The following is an 11,671-nucleotide window of genomic DNA, read 5'->3' on the forward strand; positions in this document are numbered from 1 at the left end:
ACATTCCCTCTTGTCCTTACAGACCATCCACATGGTTACAGAGGGGGTCAAAGGGAAGGGAAGTCATCGCTGTCTTCCTACATACCTTGTTCCCATGTCAGGTGCTAAAAGCTTTCCACTAAACAGTGTGGAACCGGGCCTTTAATAAGCACTAATGTGGAGAGCTGGAATTTCAACATTCAAGAGATACTTGCCAAGCTTTGCTAACGATTTAAATTTGCTGTTGCATTTAATGTTTTTTTTATCTCTGCACATGTAGTCTGGGCTCTGGAGCACAGGCCTGGACTCAAAGCTGCTACCCTAAAGGCGACCTTATCATCTAGATTGGGAGGCCATTGGAAGAAAGACCTTGGAAGACCTTGCAGGTGCATCCATCCTATTGTTACTGCTGTGTTAAAGGATCTTCTTCCATCAGTGAACTCAGAGTTCAAGAACCATCTGGATGATGCTCTTAGTCATATGGTTTAGTTTTAGGCAGTCCTGTGAGGAGCAGGGAGTTGGACTCAATGATCCTTATGGGTATTACACTTGAGGTATTCTATGATTCTATGAGCTTGACCCTCAGAGCAGTGAATGCTGTTTCTTCCCACCGCTCCCACTGGAAGACCCATCTGCCACTGGATTAGTTTAATGATTACACATCACAGCTGTTAAAAGAAATGTTTCCATGGGCAGCCTACGCATGTATGTTCCTATGCCAACATCAGCCTAAAGGGTAAGTTTCTCTTCTGCCTTCCTTGTGTTCACACAGGACCACGTAAAGCCATGATTACCCTTGGCCAGCATTTGGCCCTTAAAACATTTCTGGACAGTTTTAAATGAGAAAATATCTGTCTTTTCCTACCTAGTTTGGCACAACTTCCATTCCTTCAACACAGCACTACCCTTGCTTCGCAAATCCAGAGACTACAGTAACAAGTTCCCTCCTTTCCACTTTCATATTAATGCATTCATCTTTCCAGATCTTTTCTTTCCTGCTTTCTTGTTCCTTTCTATGTCATCTGTTATTTTGGTATTGCCTTCTTTCTCCTTTTCAACACTTTTTAAGAGCAAAAGAAGTGAGAGACCTTATAGTACTCCTTTTCTGGGGTTGAAGTGTTTCTTAAAGATAAATTACTATCCTTAAGAGTTTGCTACAACACAGACTTAAAGCACTCACTTCACTGCAGGATCTTCCCTGCTGAATCAGGCATCCCTAGAAATAATCCCTACGTATGGAAGTTGAGACATTAACTCTGGCTCAGAGGGGGTCTGTTAGGCTAATTCCAGTGCAATAGTCATTCATAGTGGGAAACCATGGCTAACAACCAAACTCCCACCCAACGACTCACACACCCCCTCAGTGGGATGGGGTGGGGGGAGAAAATAGGAAGAACAAAAATGAGAAAGCTCATGGGACACGATAAAGCCAAGGGGATCACTTACCAATTACTGCTACAGGCAAAACAGACTCGAGTTGGGGATAATTAATTTATTGCCAATTAAAATAAATAGTTAATTACTGAATCAAGTGGTGAGAAACAAAAAGACAAGCATTAAACCAACACCTTTCCTTCCCCTTTCCCATGCTCAAGTTCACTCCTTCGCTTCAGACTCCTCTCCCCCTGCCCTGGTTACCACTGCAGGTACTCTTGGTCCCTTCAGCGAGGCGACAAGCCGTGCAAGGGGGGTGTTTGTGGTCAGTACGTAGTGGTTTCTCTCTGCCGCTCCTTTCGTCCCCCATCTTTCTTCTGCTCCAGCGTGTGCTCTCCATGGGCTGCAGCTTCCTTCAGGAATATCCAACTGCTTTGGTGTGGGTTCCTCTCTCCATGGGCTGCAGTGTGGATATCTGCTCCAGTGCCTGGTGCACGTCCTCATCCTCTTTCTCTGACCTTGGTGTTTGCACTGCTGTTTCCCACCTTTTTTTTTTTTTTTAACTCCTCTGCCTGTTCGGTGTTTTTTGCCCTTTCTTAAATATATTATCAGCAAGGCACCACCAACCTAACTGATGGGCAGTGGTGGGTCCGACTGGAAATGGCTGTGTCTGGCATGGGGCAGCCCCCTCACAGAGGCCACCCCTGCAGTGCCCCTGCTGCCAGCCCCTTGCCATTTATACCCTACACCGCAGATTACTTTGGCATCCAAAAATCAACTTCAAAATGGATCTCGGGGGGGGGGTGGGGTGGGGTGGGGAAAGGAGTGTAAACAAAGATATCTCAAAGCAGTAGAGGGAGATTCTGGGATAAGCAGTATTTCCACTGGGCTCCTCCTCCTTCTGTCCAATAAATACTGTTCCTGCCCATCTCTCCATAGTCTACTACCTACAAACTAAAAACTGTAGACTTCCCACTGAAGATGTGCTGCATGAGGGAATCATGGATCATATGCTTTTACTGCATTATTATTGTTATTACTATAAGAGCATTACTGCACTTATTTAACTTTCTTTGTTCTGTAGAATACACTTCAGCTGAAAAATATTGCTCTGCTAGACCCATTAGTGAGCTTTAATTTGTAAAGTGTTTTCTTAGGGTCTGTTTGATGAATTCTCAAACCAAATTTGCACAGCTGGATTTCAAAATTAATGCAGAAAATAGACCATCGGTTTTGTGCAGTGTCTCATTCTGAATTCTTATGTCTTGCCTTACCAGAGTTTTTCCTTGTATTCTAAATGACTCAATAACAACAAGATCTGCCCTGGTATTTCTGTAGCTGAGGTCATATAGCAATACAAAAATGCTTGCTGTCTTTCAGCTGGGTAAAACACAGCTATAAGCCCCAAAGCAAGGGTTCAAAACCAGCATGAGGATAGCTGTATTTTACTAAATTACAACATACAGGACCACAAAGACAAAATCATACCCCTCTTGTATTAGGTAAGACTCAGTTTAACTACACAACCCTACATTGCACAGAGATGGGCAGGAAGAACAAACTGAAGTTCACCGACTCAGTTTGTTCATTAGTCTACATGCTAGTGTGCAAGCAGTCTTGACTGGGTCACCCGACCTTGGGAAATACTCTGCCTAGTGAAATGTGAGGAATATTTCAAGCAGAAAGACCTTGGAAACAGACGGAGGATGAATAACTAGTATTTTGGTTGGGGTGAATTCTACTTGGAGGTGACTATTTTCCACACTGACCAGATGGTGTCTCTGGTGACCACTTAGCTTGAATACCACAGCTGACAAACTGAAATGAGGTTGGACACCAGAGTGGGCAGGAGATGATGAGGAGCAGAGAGTGCCTAGCGTTATGCTAGGGCTCCAGAGTCTTCCTCACTGAAACTTCACCTGGGTTACTGTTATTTGAGCTGAAAATCATAAATCAACATTTTGGGGGGTGTGTTTGGGTGCTGTTTGGATGCTGCTGCTCCTTGCACTGAAGTGATCTAATTGCTTTTATTTAGGACTAGGCAGAGCTAGTAGAAGATCCCAGCAGCTCCTTCTTCCCTCTGCCATAGGGAGGTAGAGGCTGCTGGTGGGCAACAGAGAAGGCGTTCTCCCTGCTCTTCAAAATGCCTGGAGAACCAGAGGGTAGATCTCTCCTCTCAGGCCTCTCAGGGGGAAATGGAGCAGAAAGGGTAGATTGCTCTAGTTCTTTCTCATCCTTTTTCAGACAGACGGTTTAGGTGCGGCTAATTTGCTAACATTCAGCATCCATTCACTGCTGAAGGTTCTGCCAGAGAAGTGCGCCATCAGGCTTCACGTGCCCATGTACAACTTACTGCCATTTTCTCTAGCAGGAAGATTCATTTGGAAAGATTTTGTTTGGCATGGAGTTAACTGACACCAAGGCAGAGAGTGCTGTCAGAACATAAATCATCATTTCACCTTATGCAATCATGCTTTAAAACACAAATCAAAAGACAAAATGTTACTTGTGCAAAAGATGTTGTTTCTGCAAGCACTGTTTTAAACCAGTACGTAGTATCCAGTCTGTTGGGAAAGCATATATTGCTCTTAAATCCAACAGAGATGGAGATAAATAAACACCAATCTATGTAACTGCAGCAGGCCACAAGTCATGCTCCAAGGCTGGGCTAAACTTTGACTTCAAGGGACATGAGCAAACCATCCCTATGGGCTTTCTAACCACTACCTGCACCACAAACAGTGATGTCAAGCAGTGACATCTCTCCCCCAGACACCGACGAGTGATGGATGCAGTCTCTCTGCAACTAAGAGTCAATGCTTTAGTACCAAATGGATTTGGGATCTACTTTAACTGATTTCTTCAGATGTGACCAAAAAAAAAAAAAAAGACCATTGACAAATCATGTGCTGTGACTGACTGACTTGCATCAGTAAATCTTGAAAACATAAATAGTTGAAAATAGTGGAAAGTGGCATTATTTCAACTTTGCTCTTTGGAAGCCTTGATGGAAAAATATGTCTTGTTGTCAGTAGGTTTCAGTAGTTGAGAACTGCTGTAATTTCATGCTTGCTAAAGTGAGGATCAATTTTTCTTCAGTTGTACCATGAGCTTATATTTCCCTTAACTTTATCAGGTTTTAAATGCTCTCGTTTCCCAGGGACAAGGCTAGAAGCTGAAAGGAGAGCAAGGCCAGCAGGCAGTAACCTGTACGGGGACAGGATGTGGAACAGGACACAGCCTGCTGAGCCAGCTCCTGGCTCTGTGTGCCCCCTTGCTTGTAGTGACCTTCACACTGAGGCAATGGGTGGGACAACTCCTTTCAGCAACCACTGCTTTCTGGCAACCACACATCTGAGAAGTATGAAGGTCCCTGCAAATGCAAATGCAGACAAAAGCACAAAAGCAGTAGGGGATCACACATCTCCGACACGGCAGGCTTCTCAAACCTGGGCCACACAGTGTGGGCGCCTGGGTAGCATCCTGCTCTGACGTGTTGGTGAAGGTCCGCAGAGGTAGTGGAAAAGAAGGAGGCTGGGCCAGCCTGGCTCGCTCATCTTCAGGCTGGGAGACTGCCTGCAGGCCAGGCAAAGTCTGCCAGTCTCAGCAACCCAAACCTGGCTGTGCATCTTCTCCAAGGCCCAAGGCCGTTCTCCCTTTGGGCAACTGGGATGCTGCTTGTCCTGTGACAGCTAACGAGGAGCTAGTCCTTCATCAAGTCCCCTGTGCACTTCAGTGTAAGCACCGTCAACAGCCTCATTCATCCCATCACAATTATGGAATCACAGAATCGCAGAATGGTTTGGATTGGAAAGGACCTTCAAACTTCATCTAGTCCAAACCCCCTGCCATGGCAGGGACATCTCTCACCAGATCAGGTTGCTCAAAGCCCCATCCAGCCTGACTTTGAATGCTTCCAGTGATGGGGCATATGACAGTTTGCAGGCTGAAAATTAAGCACCGACAGCAATGCCTGCAGAGCCAGCATCTTGGCCTGATTTCCTGCATTAGGAAAGGGCAGCCAGTATTGTTTTCATCATCACTCCTGACTTAAACTTGCCCAGCTGCAGGTGGGGCTCATGCATGAGCTGAAGACTTTCACCAGTTCCTGACACCTGGATACCAACATCTGCAGAGCACAACTCTGAGCAGTAATTGTAAAACTGGGGTAGTGACAGCCTCTGGGGCTCAGCTTGGACTAGAACTGGTAGAAAAGGCTCTGGACCAGCTTTCAGCTCGCCAGCAAGCACGAAGCGTGACGTGGAGCGTCACTGCATCATGGCTCTGATAGATCCCCTCCCACTGCATAAGCAGTTTATCCATACATGCTTCTAAAAGCTCAGATTTACAAGTCTTAACAGTTCACACAGACTGAAAGAGACCCAGTGTGCTTTCCGCAATTCCTACAGTAACTCCTCCATCATCTCAGCTGGCACTTCAGAATGTTTTGCTTTTGTATCTTCATAACTTACTCTTTGAGTGTCTTAAGAGAACATTTTAAGTTAAATTTCACCTGAATAAAATATTTAAAAGTAAATTTTTATTCTTTCAAATAAATAACTTTTTATTACTTAACCATGGAATTATCCCAAGTCAAATAAGTACAAAATTATTCCCAATGTAAATTTACTTTAGTAAATTGTACAGCATTAACCATGCCTTTGCAAAGCTGAAATTGGGAAGCCTTCACATAGTGTAGTATTGAGGATATTTTAGAATAGCTATGACTACATTGATGGTTCTGGAATGGTGTACTGGTTTCCTCAGTTACAGGAATAGCATAACAACACCAGTGTGGACACTGACAACAGCAGGGATATGTGTGAGGTATGTTACGGGTCTCTTGTACATCTAGAAGACCCCTGTGACAGAGAAGTAAATCCTAAAATATACTTAATGAAACTGCAAGGGCATTGTTATGCCCTTGAAACTGCAAGGGCGGTAGTTATTACCAATGAAAATGCTTGCAACAGAATGGCAAGATGGCACAAAACTCCCTGTAAATGATTCTGAAGTGGGTATTTGGGAGTGTAAGCAAAATGTAACCTTGTGATAAGAAATGGGTCTGTGTATCAGGTCAAAAAGCAAGAACTACAAAGGTCTGACATCTGACATACAGCATATCCTCAGTGCTATAGGGCCACGTGGTACTACCTGCTCTGCAAGCAACGGAGAGTGTGGGAAGCAACGCACCCAGCTGGAAGAGAAGCTGGGACATCGAGGCACAGGTGACCTTGCTATTCAACATCACACAGGGCAAATCACTTGCACAGCTTCTACTCTATGTACTGTCAGAATTCCTGTGACCAGCCAATACTTTCTCACTGACCAGAATATCCCAAGTTCATGGGATTATTGTATTGTATTATTCCTAGCTTAATGAGTGATGACTTCTTCAGCCTTAGCAGTATTTTATGAGCATGTGCCCATTTTGGTTAATTTCCCCCCAAAGGAATGAAGAGAGAATCTCTCCAGACTGAATTTCTGCACTGAATGGGTGTCTGGACTAGTGCACATAGCCTTGTCCTTAAGTAATGCTGTGCTTTTACGGGGGACTTCGGGAGGTGGTTTCCAACTCCAAGAGTGTATATCCATTAAGTCACCTAAGATGGTACTTTCAGTGACTGTTCCTTTGCCTAACTTAGATTTTTTGCATAGCTTACATTCTCCCTTGCCATTTCTTTGGTAGAAACCATAGAAATTACAAAAAACTCTGGATTCTAAGACAGTTCTGTAATCACCTGCTCCAACCTCCTGCTGAAATCAAAGCCTTCGGTTAAGTCTTCCAGGGTCCTGACAAGACAAGTCTTGAATATTTCCAGTGAGGGAGATTCTAACATGTGTCTGGCCAACCTATTCCAAAGGTTAAGTTTTTCTCACAGCAAAGGCTTTTTTCTCATATCCATACAGCATTTCCCCTGAAGCAGCTTGTGCCCATTGCTTCTCATCCCATCACTGTGCATCCCTGTGAAGAGAGCACCTCCGCCTTCTCTATAACTCTGTCTTAGGTACTGGAAGACTGTGGTTAGATCTCCCTCTGAGCTTTCTCTTCTCTAGGCTGAGAAAACCCAGTTCTTTCAGCCTTTCTCCATATGAGGTTCTCCAGCCTTCTCATCATCTTTGTGGCTGTTGAATGGACCGTCCTCATTTTTTCAATGTTGTTCTTGAACTAGGGGGACTGCAACTGGACACAAAATACCAGGTGCCAGCAGGACTGGAATAATCACATCTGTGGAACTGCTGACTGCATGCTTGGTGACACAGCCCAGGAGGCTGTTTGCTGCCTTTGCTGCCAGGGCACACTGCTGGCTCTTGCTCAGCTTAATTCCCCCCAGGTTCTTTCAGCAGAACTGCTTTCCAGCCAGTCAGACCCCCACCTGCTGCTTGGGATTATTCTGACAGGTGTAGGACTTTAAATTTTTTGTTCTTAAATCTCATGTAACTCTTGTTGGTCCAATCTTCCAGCCATTTGAGGTCTATCTGTATGGTGGCTTTTTGCCACTTTGGTGTTGTCTGCGGTCTTGGCAAGGATGAGTTTAAACTTGTTCATCCATACAATCTGTAAAAACTTTGGATAGTGTTGAAGCCAGTATGGACTCCTGAGGAACTCCACTTATGAGTGGCTGCCAGTTTGACATTGAACCATTAAACACCAATTTTGATCACGGAAGTTCAGACAGTTTTCCATCCATGTCTGATCCATCTGTCCAGTCCATAACTTTCCAGGTTGTCAGTAAGGATGTTTTGGGAGATGCTATCAAACACCTTGCTAAAATCAAGGTAGCATCCTCCACAGTGCTCCTCTCATCTACCAAGCAAGTTATTTCATCACAGAAGGCTATCACCCGCTATATGGCTTTTCTTGGTCACCTTCTTGTCCTTCCTTTGCCTGGAAATACCTTCCATGAGGGCTTGATCCACAGTTTTCCCAGGGAATGAAGTGAGCCTGGCCAGCGCATAGTTTCCCAGATCTTCCTTTTTGTCCTTTTGTGGATGAACATAATATTACCCTTTCCTACTTGTCTCGGACTCCCTGACCTGCATGATCTTTCAAAGATGATAGAAAGTGGGTTTGCAATGAGGTCAGCCAACTCTTTTAGCTCCCTCAGCTGCATCTCATCAGGTCCCATAGACTTGTAAATACTGGGTTTGTACAGATGGTCCCTAACTCAGCTCTCCTCTACTATTGGTAAGAATTGTATTTCTACATTTCCTGTCCTTCTAAACCCCCTGATAAATTGCACATTGTTAAAATGAACATTTCCTGTCATTGAATCTTTTTATATAAATGTAGTTTTTAATTTTTACTTTCATTTTATTCTGATTATGATTATATAGTTCACTTGTTAAAGACAGAAGACTTTTATGCCATTTGACACATCTACAATGCAGCTGCAAATAAAAATACTTCTTTATTTTCTCACATAAAAGTCATTAAAATATTTTTTGTAGACGAGTGAATCCAGGTTCTACACCAAGAGCTTGTGATACCTGAATACGAACTGCCAGAAAAACCCCAGAGGAAACACTCAATAACTGTGTGAAGAGAATAGATAGAGAAGGCAAGCGGTCTTTATTTTTTGAAGCACTATTTCTTGCTCGACGCTGAAATTCAATAGTAAAAACGAAGCAGAATGCTCCGCCATGGGTCTGTGTGAACTTCGGGTGTGCATGGGTGATGGTGTGGGTTCACCACCGGCAGCGAGGCAGCTGCTGGGACCGGCAGTGCCGCTGGCTGCGGGAGACGTGCCGCCTGTGCAGGACCAGCCCCAGGGCCGGCACCTCCTCCAAGGTGGCTAGGAAAAACTTCTGCAGCCTTTTAGATAAACGTGTTTGGACACTGAGGTAAAACACATCCCAATGAATAGAGGAGGAGAGGAGGGAAAGGCACAGGCACTGATATGGCCACACGTAGCCTACGTGGCTCACAGAGAGAAGGAGGTGTAAGCAGAGGACTTCAGCTTGCAGGCCTGGCCCTGGGGAAAATTTCCCTTGAATTCAGTGAAAGTTCTGCCAAAATGAAAACGAGGACCGGTCCCGCATGCAGTTGGCACAACCACCTCACTGCACCCATGCAGAACAACGCATTATATTCAGGAAGGGTATGCAAGCCCCAACGCTAAACCAACGACAAAGCTGATTTTGAAATGGTTTTAATGATAGAAAATCTGCATACCAATTGACTCATTTGCGTATACGATAGCTTGGAACAATACCAGAGAAATATGTAAAAAGTCTGCAATGCTGTATGACAATAGCTTCCAAGTATGCTGACCTTTGGTAAATGAAACAAACGGAAAGTACAGTACTCTTTTGATGAGGCATTAATGAAGGATTAAGAGCGGATACAGCTGCATCACACGAGCACTTTGTTAGACACACTGTTTTCACTCCGCGCCTTTCCCGTAATTACAACAGCAACGCTGTGCGAGGCAGGCAGCGAGCACACGCTCTAACACGTTTCTATTTTACAACAACGAGGCGGCAGGGAGCAGCGCGGTGTGGCCTGACCCCCCCATCGGCCCCACACCGACTGTGGCAGAACCCACTGGGTGCTCCGGCCGGTGCTCTCAGGGCATCCCCCTGTGCGGGGACAGAGGGAGAAGCGGGGATGGCAAGGGGTCCTGCCAGCCTCCGCAGCGGGGACACCTAAAATGCATCCCAGCCAGCCACAGCACTGCGATGCGGGAGGGTAAACAGAAGGCAAGAATGTGAAACCTAGGGAAAAAAATATATTAATAAGTGAACGGGAAGGACACGAACATTCATGCAACTGCTTTGTCACCAGGGCTCTGACGTTGCATTTAACAGCTGCAGAGAGCAGGGCTTACGGATGAGTTTGTAGGCTGGACCACAGTCTTTCTATGTGCAAAAAAATCTAATGTGCAACCGCCCCCATCCATTTAAAGAGATTCTAGCTGTTTGAAGGGGTGCTCAAATCCTTACTGGGTGACTACTCACGTTTTTGCTTTTACCTTGTTGCCTTCCCTTGGTATCCACCTCCAGAGTAGGGAGGCATGCCATATATGTAGGAAAAATAAAGCGCATATATATATATATATTTCCTTTTTAATATCATACTGTGTTTCTTCCAAAGCTTATTTGTAAGGAATGAGCTGAATAAAACTGAAGCTGCTAACATGCCAGGAGGCTTTCTATTGTAATGAATTGACTTTGAGCGGTTCAGTTCAGATGCTGCAGGTCTGTTTCCTGACTCTTCCCACTGCCACGTACCCAGGATAACTCCCATGGTGCAACTGTTCCAGGGAAAAGGTTGCCTTTTCTTTTTTTTTCTTTTTTTTTTTTTTTTTTCCCTTCTGCAGAAGCAGCTGCTCTGGTTGGGTCCCAGGTATGGCTCTAGAGTACACCATCCAGACTAAGAATCATTAATCGTACTTTTCAGCTCAGTTAGTATTTGGTGCTTCTGATTCCATGCCTCGTGGTGTTGTTTTTAAAAGACTATTAGGGGTCTAGCTGGGAGCTTAATTCTCACTGACATTTCCATTCCTCTGGTACCAAGAGCGGATGATGCTTGCTCTGGCAGCAAGCGCAAGATTTGGCAGCCTCGTGGTTCTGCCGTCTTTGTGGCGGAGCAAGGGTACGTGTCCTTTCCTCCAGAGAGTCCTGACAAAGATCGCTGGGATGGTGTGATGAACCTCTTGTCTTCATTTATTTTCAATGCAGGTCATTTCAGTCATCTGCCTTGGAGCTTATCCAGGCTACCAGCAACGTGGCACGAGTGCAAGTGAGTGCAGCAAAGAGGCAAGAACAAAAAGGTATACATCTTAAAGGTATATATTTTAAAGTTAGTTTTGATGTAGAAGAAAGCATCAGTAGCAACATCAGGAACCATTTGAGCCACAACTACAACAATATGCTTAGATCTCTGTTTGAGACAGCAATGTTTTACTAGAGTTGTTTAAGAAATGATTTCTTGTAGGGTGCAGACTTGCCCTGAGCCGGCTGCAGATCTGAGATAAAATCAGATCACTGAGATGTGAGTACTCAGCATGTTTAACATGTTTGAGGATTTCTGAGCAGTTTAACCTTTCCACTGCTATTATTTAATAACTTCCTGGTGAGTTTTTCAATGGAAGCTGTTCACATACATCTTTTCTATGCCAGTGACTACTAATTAGTGCAACTCGAAAAGCGCTAGAATTTGCTGAAAATGTTCAGGGCAACTAAATGCTCCATATTGCCACATAAAGCTATACAGACAGATACACATTGTAGACTTTCCTATGCTGAAGTGATACACAGCTTTTTCAAGCTTCCAGTTATATTCACAGCCAACGTCCATGCAATATTTCAATTA

The sequence above is a fragment of the Grus americana genome, chromosome 1 (assembly GCF_028858705.1).
Source record: "Grus americana isolate bGruAme1 chromosome 1, bGruAme1.mat, whole genome shotgun sequence".
NCBI lineage: Eukaryota > Metazoa > Chordata > Aves > Gruiformes > Gruidae > Grus > Grus americana.